The sequence below is a fragment of the Hemicordylus capensis genome, chromosome 3 (genome assembly GCF_027244095.1).
Source record: "Hemicordylus capensis ecotype Gifberg chromosome 3, rHemCap1.1.pri, whole genome shotgun sequence".
Lineage (NCBI taxonomy): Eukaryota > Metazoa > Chordata > Lepidosauria > Squamata > Cordylidae > Hemicordylus > Hemicordylus capensis.
The window spans coordinates 210,187,032-210,203,821 of NC_069659.1; the positions used below are offsets into that span (position 1 = coordinate 210,187,032).

The 16,790-nt window shown below is 43.2% G+C and overlaps 1 protein-coding gene across 5 annotated transcripts in view; it reads left to right on the top strand.

The window, feature by feature from the left end:
* Positions 1-16,790, top strand: part of ANXA11 (annexin A11) — an 82,108-nt gene that overhangs the window by 27,992 nt on the left and 37,326 nt on the right. Inside the window, exon 1 of one of the 5 annotated variants that reach the window (XM_053307273.1) lies at positions 8,058-8,076. The exons of the other annotated variants lie outside the window; for them this stretch is intronic. The gene's annotated coding sequence lies outside the window, so the exon portion shown is untranslated. Of the gene's footprint in view, positions 1-8,057; positions 8,077-16,790 lie in introns of those variants that run through there. 5 annotated transcript variants of the gene reach the window in all.

Genomic DNA, 16,790 nt, shown 5'->3' on the forward strand with positions numbered 1-16,790 from the left:
TGTCAAACACCATATATGTTAATGATGGTATGTAAATATTATGTGTTGATTTTCATTATAATGATGATTATAAGGGCCCAGTTGAAATTCTCATTTACATAGTTTATTTTGAGTGGTCACAGTGCTTCACGTGGGTGGATATATAGTTACAGCAAGTCTCCAACAAAAGCCGGTAATATGAACCTTATGTTATGGATTTGGGGCAAGGGTGCTATTGTAGTTCAGCAACACCTGGAGTACTCCTGGTTGGGAACCCCTCTACTAGATTAACCATGGGAGTTTTCTTGTTGTTTAAAGTGTGTGTGTGTGTGTTGGGGACAGGCTTGTGTTTTGATAGGGAATAGAGAAGGTCTGGGAGCAGGTTGCTTTAATTGCTTTTATAGGCCATCTTATTTTTCCTTGGGGCTGAACTACAAGTTACCTTAACCCCATCGTTAAGAGATAAGATTACCACTGAAAGCAAACAGGAAGTGTTTCTCCTTGATAAACAGCAGTTGGTGGAGTCTGATCTGGACAGTAGCACGCAGCAAAGGGGGTATTTAAAATGCTCTCCTTGCATCATTTCCCCTTGAAAATAGGTGCTCCTACCTTATTCCTGAGGCAACTGTTTGCCCCCAAAGTGGCTCTCTGCTGCAAAATTGTGTTATCTTGCTACTGATTAGTTGATAAGTGTGTGTGAGTGAGAGTGCAGATGGAATCTATACTCAGTTCTCTTTCTAGTCTAGGCAAATGGGAAATCTTTTGTTTTGTGGTGGTGAATGTTCATAAATGGCCCATTTGCTCATGGAAAAAAAGCAGCCAGAATGTCTGTAGTCTGTTTTCTGTGTCGGAAGGAAAGGTTTTCAGTTTGACTGGGCTTCTAACCTTGCATGTGTTAGGAAGAGGAGTAGCTTTCTGGAGCAGGTAGAAGATGGGGAAAGAGGTCCTAGGGGGCAAGGATCTCCAAGGCAATGTCCAGAGGTAAGATAGCTGAAAGAAGGAGGCAAAGTAGGCAATGAGCCAGGAGCCTGAGGGAAGGCTAGATGGTGGAGAAAGAGAAAAATATCAGAAGAAAAGGAATTGTAGAAGGAGAAACTAGTGAGCAAGCAATGAAGTGAACAGGCAACAGAAGTTTTGAATGCTCCTGTAGAATAGAGTTATGGGATATGGATCTAAATCAGGGCTGCACAACTTTGACCCTCCTGCAGATGTTGGCCTGCAAATCCCATAATCCTTGCCTATTGGCTACTGTGACTGGAGTTGATGGGAGTTGTAGGCCAAAATAAGCTGGAAGCCTGAAGTTGGACAACCCTGATCTAGACTCTGACAGGGTTGTAGTACCTTTTAAGGGTTGTACTGAAGGGGAATTCTTTCAGTTGTGACTTGTGTTAGGACCTGACAACCATAAGGGGACAATAAGGTCAAGAAGCAGGGTAGGGAGAAGTTGAATCTCACAGATATATTGAATTTGGAACTAAGAAGTTTTTTCCTTAACTACTGTGTAGACTTCTGGTGGGGAAAGGATGGGGGATGACCCAAAGGGTACTTTAATAATGAGGCAAACAACATGTAAGATGGGAGATATTGATTGATTCATTCATTCATTCGATTTATATACCGCCCTTCCAAAAATGGCTCAGGGCGGTTTACATTAAAATTAAAAGCAATTAACAATTAAAATCAAAACTATAAAAACAGCACAAAACCAATTAACAGCATAAAACCAATTAAAACATTAAAACAATTAGGAACATAGGAAGCTGACATATACTGAGTCAACCCTTTGTCTGTCTAGCTCAGTATTGTCTTCACAGACTGGCAGCAGCTTCTCCAAGGTTTTGGGCAGGAATCTCTCTCAGCCCTGTCTTGGAGAAGCCAGGGAGGGAACTTGAAACCTCCTTTTCCCAGAGCAGCTCCATCCCCTGAGGAGAATCTCTTCCAGTGCTCACACTTCTAGTCTCCCATTCATATGCAACCAGGGTGGACCCTGCTTAGCTAAGGGGATAAGTCATGCTTGCTACCACAAGACCAGATCTCCTCTCCACACCCCACCAGTAAAAAAGTTAAAAACCCCGGAGAATCAGGCTGAACATTTACAACAGTTTACCCTGGAAAGCCAGGTCAAACAGATAGGTTTTAAGGGCTCTCCTGAAGGCCAATAATGAACTCAGATTATGGATTTCTGCCAGGAGTGTATTCCACAGCCCAGGAGCAGCTACAGTGAAGGCCCGCCTTTGAGTTGCCACCAGACGAACTGGTGGTAACTGGAGATGGACCTCCTCAGATGATCCTAACATGTGGTGGGGATCATGCTGAAGAAGGCACTCTCTAAGATAACTCGGACATAAGCTGTTCAGGGCTTTAAAGGTAATAACCGGTACTTTGTATTTTGCCCGGAAATATCAGCAGCCCGTGTAACAAGTATAATGTGGTCTCTCCGGGTTGCCCCAGAGACCAATCTGGCTGCCGCATTTTGAACTAAGGGAAGTTCCCGAACTATGTACAAAGGCAGCCCCACATAGAGCATATTGCAATAATCAAGCCTGGAGGTTATTAGCTGCTGCACCACTGTTTTGAGATCATCCTCTTCAAGGAATGGCTGCAGCTGTCAAATCAGCCGAAGCTGATAGAAAGCACTCCTGACCACGGAGTACTTCCAAGCTACACCCCTGTTCCTTCTGGAGTAGTGTAACCCCATCCGGTACAGGAAGATCTAACTCATCTCTCAGATTCTGAATCCCTCCATTGAGCACCTCCGTCTTGCTTGGATTCAGCTTCAGTTTGTTATCCCTCATCCAGCTCATTACTGCCTGTAGGCAGGCATTTAGAGAATGAATACCATTTCCTGATGATAAAGATGAAAAGGAGAAGTAGATTCGGGTGTCATCAGCATACTGATAACATCCAGCACCAAATCTCCTGATGACCTCACCCAGTGGTTTCATGTAGATATTAAAAAGCATTGGTGACAGAATGGAGTCCTGAGGAACTCCATATAACAGATCCTGTTTTGAGGAGCAGCTGTCACCAAGCTCCACCATCTGGAATCTGCTCAAGATATAGGAGTGCAACTACTGCAAAGCAATGCCCCCATCCCCACTCCCCCAGGCGGTCCAGAAGGATACCATGGTCGATGGTATCAAACACCACTGAGAAATCCAAAAGAACCAACAGAGTCACATGCCCTCTGTCGATTCCCGGTGAAGGTCATCCATCAGGCTGACCAAGGCTGTCTCAACCCCATAGCCTGCTCTAAAGCCAGTTTGAAAAGGGTCTAGAGATAATCAGTTGCCTCCAAAACTGCCTGATATGTGAAGTGTCTCCCAGTTTATTATTTTTACTTACTTACCTACTTCGGTTAGAGGCTTTGAATTTTATCAAAGGGGCAGCAGGATGTGTGTCTGAAATGTCTGAGAAAGGTTAGAATAGCATGAGTTCCATAGGGATTTGATGCACTGGGTTTAAAAGATGGGATGTGTGGGGTGCGGAGAAACATGTTTCAAGTCCTTAAGGATATGAAGCCAGGAAACAGACTACATGGTGAAACGTCAAAAGCAGGATGAGGAGGGAACAATTTCCATGGCCTTCATAACACCTTGCCCTTCTTATATGTCCAGCAAAAACTGAGTAAATTATGCCAGATAGGTAAATTTTCATACAGGTGCTTATTTGCATAATTCATACAGAATGCAGAATTTGTATTACCTTGGTACAGATTCCTTTAAAGTGCACATTATTATTATTATTATTATTAATAATAATAATAATAATAATAATAATTCAATTTCTATACCGCCCTTCCAAAAATGGCTCAGGGCGGTTTACACAGAGAAATAATAAATAAATAAGATGGACCCCTGTCCCCAAAGGGCTCACAATCTAAAAAGAAACACAAGATAGACACCAGCAACAGTCACTGGAAGTACTATGCTGGGGGTGGATAGGGCCAGTTCTTCTCCCCCTGCTAAATAAAGAGAATCGCCACATTAAAAGGTGCCTCTTTGCCCAGTTAGCAGGGGTCATATAGTCATATAGCCTATATAGTCATATAGGTTATATTCAGGGTGTTGTAAAGTGCTTTGCATTTTTAAAGTGCTATGATTATACTATTGTATTATAAAGTCCCTCAAACACTATACAAATAGTATTATATTATAAAATGCCACCATCCACTGTACAATAATGGGCCGGTTCAGACGATACTGGCCCCACCAACCCCCCACAAGTGCAGCGGGCAGGAATGCTCCAAGAGTGTGTCCACTCTGATGTCTCTGAAGGACATTCTGTGCTGTTGGGTCGTCCTTCAACTGCATGAAAGTTGTATTTATCTGAATCTGAAATGGGATTTGTAGAGGGGCGATTCAGATGAATGCCCCCTCATGTGATTGAAGGGCACCCTGACAGCAAGTCAGGATGTCCTTCATTGACGTTAGGGAAGGTGTGTTCTTAGTGTGCATTCCCGCTGTCTTCATGCATGCTGAGGGCTGCTGGGACCAGTATCATCTGAACTGGCCCAGTATGTATTATCTACTATTATTTTGAAGAGTTTGTTTGTTTGCTTGTTTGTGCAAAATAAAGTCATACTTCCCGATGACCTACAGATACCAAATTCTGCATACACAATCCTGCCACTAGGTTTTGCATTGGAATATGTTAGGTGAAAATTTAAATAATTTTTGGTAGTTTTAAAAATAAATTCTGAATATAATCCATATTGTATCTGTTATTGCTCTCAACAGATTTTTAACATTCAATAATTCCAAAATGGCATCATGCCCAAGAAAAGCAGAAGATATTGGTCAGATTCAAATTTATGATGATCCAAATTTACCATATGTGGTCACTATTCAATTAAGAAATGTCTGAAGTTGAGACTGTTCTTCTACTTTCCTTTTGTAAGCACATTAATAAAAAAAAATTCTGTTACATATATTTAATTTCTTGAATTCTTCTAGAAGTGCTATGCAGAATGATTTTGCCTAGTTAATCATGGGCCTCACCACCTAGTTTAGAAATATATAGCAATTTACCACCCAAAACTCTTTATTTGAAGGTGAGTTGTTTCCCCAATGTTGCACTGTCCTCCTCCCCTCGCTTCTCTCTTCAAACTCTCAACAAAGAAGCCTCTATCAGCATCTCTTTTTGTTGTTGTTGTTGTTGTTGTTGTTGTTGTTGTTATTCCTTGTTTACACAGTCAGACAGGTGTTATTGACTGGTTTGTTTTATCCAGACATCGAGTCCTTCCCAAGGACCTGGAATGCCAGAATTTTATTGTCAATGGTTATAGATATCGTCGCAGAATATAGGCTGTTCCCAGTAAAGCTGATTTATTATTATTATTATTATTATTATTATTATTATTAACTTGTTTTTGGCTGTTCCATTCCAGAGGAATCTGGTTTAGGGACAGCTGTAAACTCCCTAATGCTGCTTCCTGCAGAACTCATGGCAGCTGATGTTGCCAGGGAAATACAGGGTTCCCAATCCAATGTTTCCCTTGTAATGAAAAAATGAGAATGCAACTGTAGTCAAGAATTGGTGGATGGGAGGAAAAACAGCCTAGGGCAAGTATTTGCAGGGGAGAACTGGCAGGCATGGAAGGGGCCAAGTACACTCTCTCCTGCCTACAAATGTTTCCCCTCAAGTGCCTTATAAATGCAGGTTTGGGATCATGCTTGTGCTGAAGTGATACAGTATAGTATGTAGCTCCGTCTGCCCTAAGAGAGTGGTGCAGAAATATTCTGATTTGAATGTCACCTCAGTCACATACTCATTAGGAGGCCTTACCCCAAGTTACTATCTCCTAATCTCCTCTCTCAGCAAAGTGTGGATGTTAATACCAACTTACTTTACAGGTCTCTGCCTGGAGGAGCTTACAGTCTAAATTCTATGGGTGTGGGAAACAGTGGAGGAGAGAAGAGGGAAAGGATTAGATACCAAGATGAATATCTGAAAATGCTGCTGTTGAGCATATTTAGATTTCATTTCTGCTGGCACAAGTACAAAGGGGCTGATGAATTTATATAGTGATAGCTTGATGTGACGTGTAGAGAAAATTGTTTTTCCAAAACCTCTTTTGGCTGTTAGAATGTTCCAAGTTTTCAGAAAACTAGGTTTACACAACATTTAACTTTTCTGCCTTGCCTCCTAACTGCTGTGAACTAAGGTCCAAATTAGACATAATGGGAGCCATGCTTTTCCTTGCTGTGCTTGCCCTGCTCCATCTGGAGGGTAGGCTGTGTACCTCTTTCGAAAGAAGGTGTGTTGGTGAGGAGAGCTGCATCCTCCTTTACCTCGCCATTCTCGATCATTGTGGGCATCGCTCTCCTATAACTGGGTTGTGGAGGAAAGTGCTGCAGCCCAGGAGCATAGTGGCGGTAGGGGAGGGGATGAGCTTCCCCACATCTTCTCGAGTTTTTGGTGTAAAAATGGCGCCATGCTGCATACATGAATAAGGCAGGTGTACAAAGCACAAACATGGCTGTCGCCATTATGTCTCCTTCCATTTTATTTTCTGGATGAATGGGGCTAACAAAGATCCAGACTAGACATAACCATCGAGTTATAGTCTTGGAGCTATAAAATTTATAGGCAAAGTTGTGCTCAGTTGTAAGTTGCTTCAGGCAAGTTCTGCTCTCTTGGCTTCCTCATCTCTGGGCAGGGAAATATAAATGCAGAACATACTGAGGTTGAACTAAGAATAGTAAGGTACTTTTGAAAGCCTTATATAAAGAATAGGCTGTAATAAATATGCTGTGTGTGTGTGCAAAGTATATGCAAACACACCTTTGTTCTCGTGAATAGCCCAGGGGCAGAATAAACCTGTGTGAAGTCCTTTTAGGGGAAAAGACTCATGTAGTCTGCCGTATTTGTATCCCTCTCACAGCAACAGCATATGTGGAGGTTATTCCCCATTATTCTTGCAACAACCTGTGAGGTGAGTTTGGCGGAGATCTTTATGATCCTGAAATCAGTCTGTAAATTTTGATATAGTATATAAATATAAACCTGCCTGCAAATGACTTTTTGTTTTGTCAGATGTTTGGCCTGAGTTGAAGTAACTGCTTCACTCTCTGTTGTGCTGCTGTGGTTTGATTTTGCTACTGCAGTCTTTAGTTTGCTTTAAGTCAGGCCGCAGCCAGTTCATTTTGGTTCTAGAAGCTAGGCCAAAAATTAGGAGCCAGACTGCTCTCTGCATCAAGGGGTGGAGTGGTTGTGTGGCAGACTTGCTGCTGGCAATGATCCGGTAGGTTCTTTAGCGTCTTAAGCTTTTTATAATTTTCAGTCTTAATTTGAACCTAATAATTGTTTTTAATCTGACTTTTTTTTTGAGCCCATAGTAAAAGTATGCTGTACATTTCTTTGATGCTGTTGTTGTTGTTGTTGTTGTTATAATAATAATAATAATAATTATTATTATTATTATTTACATGTTATATCCTGCTGTACCTCCAAGCAGCCCAGAGGGGTGTACTACATACTTAAGTTTCTCCCCACAACCACCCTGTGAAGTAGGTGAGGCTGAGAGAGAAGTGACTGGCCCAGAGTCACCCAGCAAGTCTCATGGCTGAATGGGGATTTGAACTCGGGTCTCCCTGGTCCTAGTCCAGCATTCTAACCACTACACCACGCTGGCTCTAATTATTAGAGCAGAGCAATGTATCTGGGCACCCATTCATGCTTGGCTCATTTTATTTTATTTTGACCTCCTAATTGAAGAAAGAGGGATTTGTCTGCTTGGCAGACCAGGAAGAAAAATGCATTCGGTTTCTTTGTCCTTTCCTCCTCATTAACTTGCACACATGTTTCCTTGTGCACTATAACCTTAAGCAATTGGTAGCAGTAAGTATCTCTTTTCTTTTTATAGTCATGAATGGCTCTGTGACATCATTGTGAGCTGTCCTGGGAACTGCAATAGGTCAGCGCTGTAACCCCTTTACAGTCAGGTCCAACTTGATAAAACAGGACAGCAGCTTCAGGAGGAAGTACTGTTGCCAGTCTTCCAATAGAGTATACCATGTTCAGTGCTAAGTGCTGCAATTCAAGCAAGATGTTGACAGATGGGGAAGGATTTGGAGGAGAACTGACATAGGAAAGGTTTGTCAAGATAGGGCTGGTTTTATTTTGCCTAGTTGGCTACCTGGCAGCTCTTGGGCTGGAACTTGCTTCTGTAGAAGATTGTATTAGGCAGTCCTCCTAAGTCATTTTAATCAAGAGGTGATAGACTGTTGTGCCATTTTGGCTCATAGGAGGAACAAATTTGTTTTCAAAAGTTGTGATATTTCACACTTTAATGTTCTCATGTTCCAGCCAAGCATGAATTTATGTCCTCAATAATTGCAAAGCCTTTGTTGGGGTACTAATCTTATTATAGAATCCCTCTATGAGGAGAAATGAGCATACCCCATAGTAGAGCACAGCCCTCCCTCCCAATCCAGTCATTAACTTTCTCGATTTTGAATGTGAAATACAATAATGTGTTAAAGGATAACTAATATGTAGCCTTAACTATTTTCTTTTGACACCGTTTTTTAAAAAGCTGCTCAAAAATAGAGAGCTGTTTCTTTGTCATCTACCAATACTGATTGTTTTATTTTGAGCATAACAGGTTCCCTACAAGCTTCTATGCCAGCCACCTAATGGTGCAGCGGGGAAATGACTTAATTAGCAAGCCAGGGGTTGCTGGTCCGAATCCCCGCTAGTATGTTTACCAGACTATATCAGGCAGCAGCGATATAGGAAGGTGCGGAAAGGCATCATCTCATCCTGCGCGGGTCATGGCAATGGTAAATCTCTCCTGTATTCTATCAAAAGACAACCACAGGGCTCTGTGCTTGCCAGGAATCGGCACTGACTTGAAGGCACACTTTACAAGCTGCTGTGAAAATTTGTGAGTGGTATGAAGGAAAAATTCACCAAGAAGAGATGGCATATTCATTTTAATCCCACCCTTCCTCTAAGGAGCTCAAGGCAGGTTTTCTGCCCTCATCCCCCACTTTATACTTTTGACAGACTTGTGAGGATTGGCTGAGACAGAATGGTCAGTTACACGATGAACTTCATGACTGAGCAGGGATTTGAAGCCAGGTCGAGTCTGACATCCTACCCATGTGTTATGAATAAAAAAGATTAAAATAAAGTTATTGCTTACAAATATATATTGAATGCAACTTTAGCAATATGGAATTTCTATGTCAAGAATTAAGCTCCAACTGTCTCTCCCCTATAACCACAAGAGTGAGCAATGAAAGGTTTAATTTAGCTAAACACCAAAGGGATTTTTCTGTTAGGTATAGAATGAGATTCGAGAAATTGTGAGCAGTTGTCAAACCAAGTTGCTTGTAGATTGTTGTTCCATCAATACTTGCAGATTAGATTGTTTTAAATGAGGCAGACGTGTGAAGGACTGGTATTGAGAACTAGATCAGAATTTGAAACCTTGTTGATGGGGAAGGAAGTTAAGCTATTATATAAAATGGAAAATGAAGGCCAAAAACATCTTGTGAGAGAATGGACCAAAAAATTAAATACAGTATGAGCATATCAGAGACAGCTTGGGTATATTTATTTAATGAAAGATCACTATTCTCCATATTGTTAAACTTTTAAATAAAACTGTTTTAAAATGGTCATACACTGGTATCTAACAGCCTGGAAGTTGTACATATGAAACTTAATATATGAGAGTAGGAAGAGACTTTTGTTAATTGTGAATCTTCTGATGTGCCTATTAAATTATGTAGATCCAAATTTAGATAGAAACATAAAAAGAACCAATAATAAAGTATTGACCGAAATAAAGTTAATAATAAAGTTAATGACCGAAAGAATAGTATACCCTAAGAAATGGAGAGACAAAAACCTCCCCAAAGATTGAATATTTAAGAAAACTATGGAAATTACCTCTCTAGTGGAAATGACAGCTTATCTAAGGCTGGCGGAGGGAAGGGGAGATATGCTGACACACCAGAGAGAAGAAAGGAGCTGGTGGTTATAACCACCTGTTAAGATCATCCAGAGAGGCTGAGTGAGGAGGGAGGAGGAGAGGGGGAATAAAGTGGCAGCTGGCGGATGGATGGATGGGGCGGAGAGAAAAGCAGCGGAGGCAGGCAGATGGGGGGAGACAGCGGTGGAGGCAAGCGGATGGGGAGAGAAAAGTGGTGGGCGGATGGGGGAGAGAAAAGTGGCGGCGGCGGGCAGATGGGGGAAATAAAAGCGGCGGCGGCGGGCAGATGGGGGAAATAAAAGCGGCGGCGGCGGGCAGATGGGGGAAATAAAAGCGGCGGCGGCGGCGGGCAGATGGGGGAAATAAAAGCGGCGGCGGCGGCGGGCAGATGGGGGAAATAAAAGCGGCGGCGGCGGCGGGCAGATGGGGGAAATAAAAGCGGCGGCGGCGGCGGGCAGATGGGGGAAATAAAAGCGGCGGCGGCGGCGGGCAGATGGGGGAAATAAAAGCGGCGGCGGCGGCGGGCAGATGGGGGAAATAAAAGCGGCGGCGGCGGCGGGCAGATGGGGGAAATAAAAGCGGCGGCGGCGGCGGGCAGATGGGGGAAATAAAAGCGGCGGCGGCGGCGGGCAGATGGGGGAAATAAAAGCGGCGGCGGCGGCGGGCAGATGGGGGAAATAAAAGCGGCGGCGGCGGCGGGCAGATGGGGGAAATAAAAGCGGCGGCGGCGGCGGGCAGATGGGGGAAATAAAAGCGGCGGCGGCGGCGGGCAGATGGGAGAAAAGCGGCGGCGGGTGGATGGAGGGCAGAGAAAAGCGGCGGCGGGTGGGTGGGCAGACAGGAGAAATTAGCTTGGGCGGGCAGGAGAAAGCAGCGGGGGAGAGGGGGGAGAAAGTGGCGACTGGCAGGTGGGCTGGGGGGAAGAAAGCGGTGGGGGGAGACTAGAGCGCAGATGGTCTGCGCCTGGTTCAGCTAGTTTTAATTATTTGATTTACTTAATATTAAGTAATATTAATATTGACTAATTCAGGGGTTCCCAGCCTGTGGTATTCCAGATGTTGCTGAACTACAAGTTCCATCATCCCCAGCTACAATTTATTGTGGCTGGGAATAGTGGACTATAGTTTGGCAACATCTGGAGTACCACAAGTTGGGGAACCACTCAACTAACTCGTATTTAAACTTGAAAGTGTATTTTTGCTATAACGAAACAATGTATTTTTTTATTTGTGCTATATGTACTTTCATGGAAATTAAGAGTAATAATAAACATGATGATGATGATGATTTTTGCATTTCTGAAATTGAAGTCTGAGACTTCCATTTGGAGAGAGAGAAATTCTTTTCCCTCTCACACAACACTAGAACCAGGGGTCATTCCATGAAATTGATTGCCAGGAGGTGTAGGACCAACAAACGGAAGTACTTTTTCACACAACGCGTGATCCACTTGTGGAACTCTCTGCCACAGGATGTAGTGACAGCCAACAACCTGGATGGCTTTAAGAGGGGTTTGGATAACTTCATGGAGGAGAGGTCCATCAATGGCTACTAGTCGGAGGGCTGTGGGCCACCTCCAGTCTCAAAAGGCAGGATGGCTCTGAGAACCAGTTGCAGGGGAGTAATGGCAGGAGAGAGGGCATACCCTCAACTCCTGCCTGTGGCTTCCAGCAGCATCTGGTGGGCCACTGTGCGAAACAGGATGCTGGACTAGATGGGCCTTGGGCCTGATCCAGCAGGGCTGTTCTTATGTTCTTACTTCTTTAGTTAACAAAAGTGTTGTATGTGATCATGAGGTTTGCATGATCTAGTGTAATTCAGAGCTTTCAAATTCATATTGAATGAGAACTGTTAGCCTAAATGTAGTATTTTTTAATAACAATCAAGGTCAACTGTTTCTTTAAAAACAAAACAAAAAATAAAGTTAGTAATAGAAAGTTGCTTTCTCTATTGAAGGCATGTTGGCTGAGTTGTAGATTTTCCTGTCAACACTGTTTCCTGCAAAACGCTGCAAGATAATTGCGCTGCAGGCTTGCAAGGTTGGCTCTGTTTTTTTGTGTTTTTTAACTAGAGCCCCAAAATTCATCAACTGGGGTCAGACACAAAATAGGGGCTGAGTAATTAGAGTTAAATGCAAAATTGTGGCAACAGTGTGGAGAGCCAATTATCTGTTCAGTCTCATCCACTGTACTCTGGAATAATCTGCATATTGAAGTATAAATGTACACCTGAGTTACTGCAGATCAGGGATTTCAAAAGAAAATGTTAAGGTGGCCAGCGGAGCTGCACACAGACCTGGTCAAAGGCTACCAGTGAATACACGTATTTTATCGGTGAAGGAGAAGTGATTGTGGTAGCAAACATGAATTACCCTCTTTTCTAAGCAGGGTTTATCCTGGTTTACATTTGAATGGGAGACTACTTGTGTACGCATTGTAAGATATTCCCCGTAGGAGATGGGGCTTCTCTGGGAAGAGTACCTGCATGCTTGCATGCAGAAAGTTACAAGTTCCCTCCTTGGCATCTCCAGATAGTGCTGAAAAAGACTCCTGCCTGTAACCTTGGAGAAGCCGCTGCCAGTCTGGTTAGACAGTATTGAGCTAGAGGGACCAGTGGTCTGACTTGGCAGACCATAAGGCAGCTTCCTATGTCCCTGTGGCCTTGGCATATAATTTACCCCCCTTGACGTTTTAGCTGCTATTGTTAAGGTATCAGGAGTCAGAAGCTCTTGTTAATCTGCTTCAAAGTATCCAGATATCTCCAATTGATCTCAATCTACCTTCTGCTTGCCCTTCCTCTTAAAAAAATAAAATAAAATAAAATCTTTTCCTTTTCCTGCCCCAAAGGTATTTATTTATTAGCTGGACATGCAGAGTCACATGATATGAACTCATGTATTTTTGAAAGCTCTGCAAGGAAATTCTGCCTGAAGCATAGAAACAGTGGCTGTATTATTGCCACTAGGCTGAAAATATGCAAAGCTTGTAGACGCTGAGGTGGTTACAAGACCTTTATTTAGAATTCCAGCCTTAAGGGAAAGGCCCTGTTTGTTCTGTAACAAGAGAGTTCTAGCATATATATTAGTAATGTTTTTGCAGCATTTAGGATATTAAGATGTTGCCTACCCAATTTAAAGCATTTCATCCATCTGTGTGCATTGGGCAGAATCCTGTGATTCGCCAGCTCTCTTTGGAAACTATGTTGTACATGCATTTGGGTGAATATACATGTACATGTTTTTCTGTGAATGATTGTACGTGTGTTCATGTTAAAGGTGAACCCCAGTACAGGCCTCCTCAAATGCAGGGTACAGATAGGAAGTGTACTGTATGTGCATAATGTCTGAAAAACTCATGTGTGTACAGATCTGAACATATGTAGCCAGCGTGGTGTAGTGGCTAGAGTGCTAGACTAGGTCCGGGAAGACCCGAGTTCAAATCCCCATTCAGCCATGAAACTAGCTGGGTGACTCTGGGCCAGTCACTTCTCTCTCAGCCTAACCTACTTCACAGTGTTGTTGTGAAAGACAAACTCAAGTATGTAGTACACTGCTCTGGACTCCTTGGAGGAAGAGCGGGATATAAATGTAAAAATAATAATAACAATATGTACATGATATAAAGATTGTATTTGCGTTGGCGCAGCAGGGAAATGTTTGACTAACAAGCAGAAGGTTGCCGGTTCGAATCCCCGCTGGTACTATATCAGGCATCAGCAATATAGGAAGATGCTGAAAGGCATCATCTCACACTGCACAGGAGACAGCAATGGTAAACCCCTCCTGTATTCTACTACCAAAGAAAACCACAGGGCTCTGTGGGCACCAGGAGTCGAAATCAACTTGATAAGATGGATCCCTGTCCCCAAAGGGCTTACAATCTAAAAAGAAACATAAGATAGACACCAGCAAAAGTCACTGGAGGTACTGTGCTGGGGGTGGATAGGGCCAGTTCTCCTCCTGCTAAATAAAGAAAATCACCACGTTAAAAGGTGTCTCTTTGCCAAGTGATGATAAGCTCCCTAAGCGGCATGCAACCCTAGGCTATTTGGAGAACATGTGGACAAAAATAAATTTCTTTTGCATGATTTACACAATTGTAAGCATGTTAACTCAGAAGTAAGTCTTTCTCGGCTGAATAGGGCTTACTCTTGTGTATAGCAGAGATTGCAACCCTGGACTCACAAGAGCTGTGAAGTATATAGGATTAAAAAAGAAATGTCAATGTTCTTCACAAGCCTTTCCAGTAGTGTTCCCTCTAAGGCGTGCACACATGCCTGCGCTCACAAGTTTTTTGATGTCCGTACAGTTAATTTTAGATCCCACTCAGGTTAAATCAGGAAGGCCCCATTCTGCATGCATGTGTGCACACACCTGCCCAGAACAAAACTCATTCCTCTGACAGATGCGGGGGGGAAGAAATAGAGAGAACATTGCTTTGCAGTTTAAGATTGTTTTGGTTTTTCAGAAATGGACTTTCTTTAGATCTGATTCACACGTGGAAGAGTGGTATGGTGCCCATTTGAAATGGAGCCCTTTGCTGGCTGTTGGTGCAAATGGCTTGCTGAGTGGGTCATATTCAGGGTGGTGTGGCCATAGACAGGTGTTCATCACCCTGCCTCCAACCTGCCCCCCACATTTGGCAATGGAGAGTTGAAAATGGGTAGTACTGTGTGGCATACCACACAAACAGCATGCAGAGCAGAGCAGTCTTTCCAAATAGCCCCCAGGATCACTGAAGCATGTGTGAGTGGGACCTCGGTGTACTCTGTGAGTCAGGGATCAGTAACCAAGTCCCAGGGCCAAATCTGGTCCCCTGAGAAGTACCAGCTTCCCACCCGCCCCCAAACACACACACCAGTTGCCAATCCGGAGGCATGTGTAGGAGGAGTGGGGACAGTGACAATGGGGCTTGCTGTTTGTCTCTTGCTGTTTCTCTCTTGAAAGTGGCCTTCCTGTAGAACTAGTTGTTGACCAACACTTTATGTGCTGCCTTGCAATGTATTTCGCTGCACCTCTTCCTAGAGTCTCTGGGTGGAGGTGCAAGGCTTTTGTGAGTTTGTATTGCAAAATCTGATTGTGTTGCAGGGAGTAACAGCAGGAGAGAGGGCACACCCTCACCTCCTGCCTGTGGCTTCCAGCGGCATCTGGTAGGCCACTGTGCGAAACAGGATGCTGGACTAGATGGGCCTTGGGCCTGATCCAGCAGGGCTGTTCTTATATTCTTATGACTTCTGGGACCTCTTCTGCCGTACTTTATCTTTTGTGTGCTATCTTGATAGCTTATTACCCAGTAGAGGCTTGCTAAGTCTTAGTTGAGCCACCTAACGGTGCAGCAGGGATGCAACTTGCCTAGGGAGCAAGAGGCTGTTAGTTCAAATCCCTGCTGATATGTTTAACACCTATATCAGGCAGCAGCGATATAGGAAGATGCTGAAAGGCATCGTCTCATGCTGTGCAGGAGATGGCAATGGTAAATCCCTCCTGTATTCTACCAAGAAAACCACATGGCTCTGGGTCACCAGGAGTCAACACTGATTTGACGGCACAATCTTTCCTTTTCCTTTAAGTCTTAGCTAGTCAAGATCAGTGGTAAAGACTTCTAGGGTGCATGGCTTCTTCTGTTGCCAGCACAGGCAAGGATGTTGATGGTGTTGTGATGTAACCCTTGCACAGGCATTCAAAGTTTCAGATTGTCTTGCAGTTGGAAGGCTGTGAACTTCATGTGTTAGAGAAAAAGGCTGCTGTTTTAAGTTCCGCATAGTGGTGGTCAATGGGCATAAGTCTTTCTCACTTCTACTGTACTGTCTGAGCATTCATGCATATGCACAATAACTGGGTTGATGTAACCAGCTGGATTCTGTCCTCTTGTACCCATCGTTCTGATTTTAGACTGTCGAAAGACCAGTTTTGGCACAGGGTGTGTGTTGATTGATTGTGACGTCTTCTCCTATTTCAGGCAGTTTTTTTAATAGGAGCACATTGTTGTTTGTTATATGCAGCTGGCGGAAATATTGACACAGTTGGCACAGGTGGATGGGGTGTTGATGCTGCCATCTTTCATGTTGGTCTTCCATGATAGCCGCTTTTTCCAGAATGGACATCATTTGTTCACACAGTTTTTATGGATAATTCAGATAGCAGTGTTTATATTGTTGTTGCATTCCAGTGTTGTCTGTGTTTTCCCTGTTGCTGGTGTTGTGCAATCGCAGTAATAAAATGACAAGCGGCAAAAAATGGTATTGCTCAAGAGACAAATAAGAAGCAACCTTTTAAAGTTCCTCTAACTGTAGGAGGCTGCAAAAGAAAAGGGAATAGTGAAAATCCCTCTCTCCTCCACATGAAACAGAAGTGGTCTTTCTTCTTTTTGCAGAAGAAATACTGAGGATCCAACCCATTTGCAAGATTAAAACAATGCAAATAAAGCAATAAACAATATCACATCTAAAAACCCTGGGAAGTACCAGGGAATGACTAATTAAGGGCCAGTAGTAAGAAGAAGCAGGACCTTTGAATGGGATTTACTTCTGCATAAATATATATTGAGGTTTTGTCAATGGGGAAAGACATTACAGGGATGTTAGGGAAAATACAGTGGTATATTGAAAGCTGTATGGAAGTTCTGTGTGGGGGGGCAGAACTTTTTTTTTTAAGGTAAGAATTGAGTTTGTCGGAAAGCTGATGGAAGCACTGAACACCAAGCTCTTGACACTTTGTGATCTGTGCAGAATCTAAGCCTGACTTACTATCTTTTTCTTTCCTTCCACTACATTTTAGATTTTTTTTTTTACCCGTGGCTATTGTTGACAATAGTTGGCCTTAACTATTTTTTTTTTTAAATTGAGGTACACAGGGTACCCTCCAAAT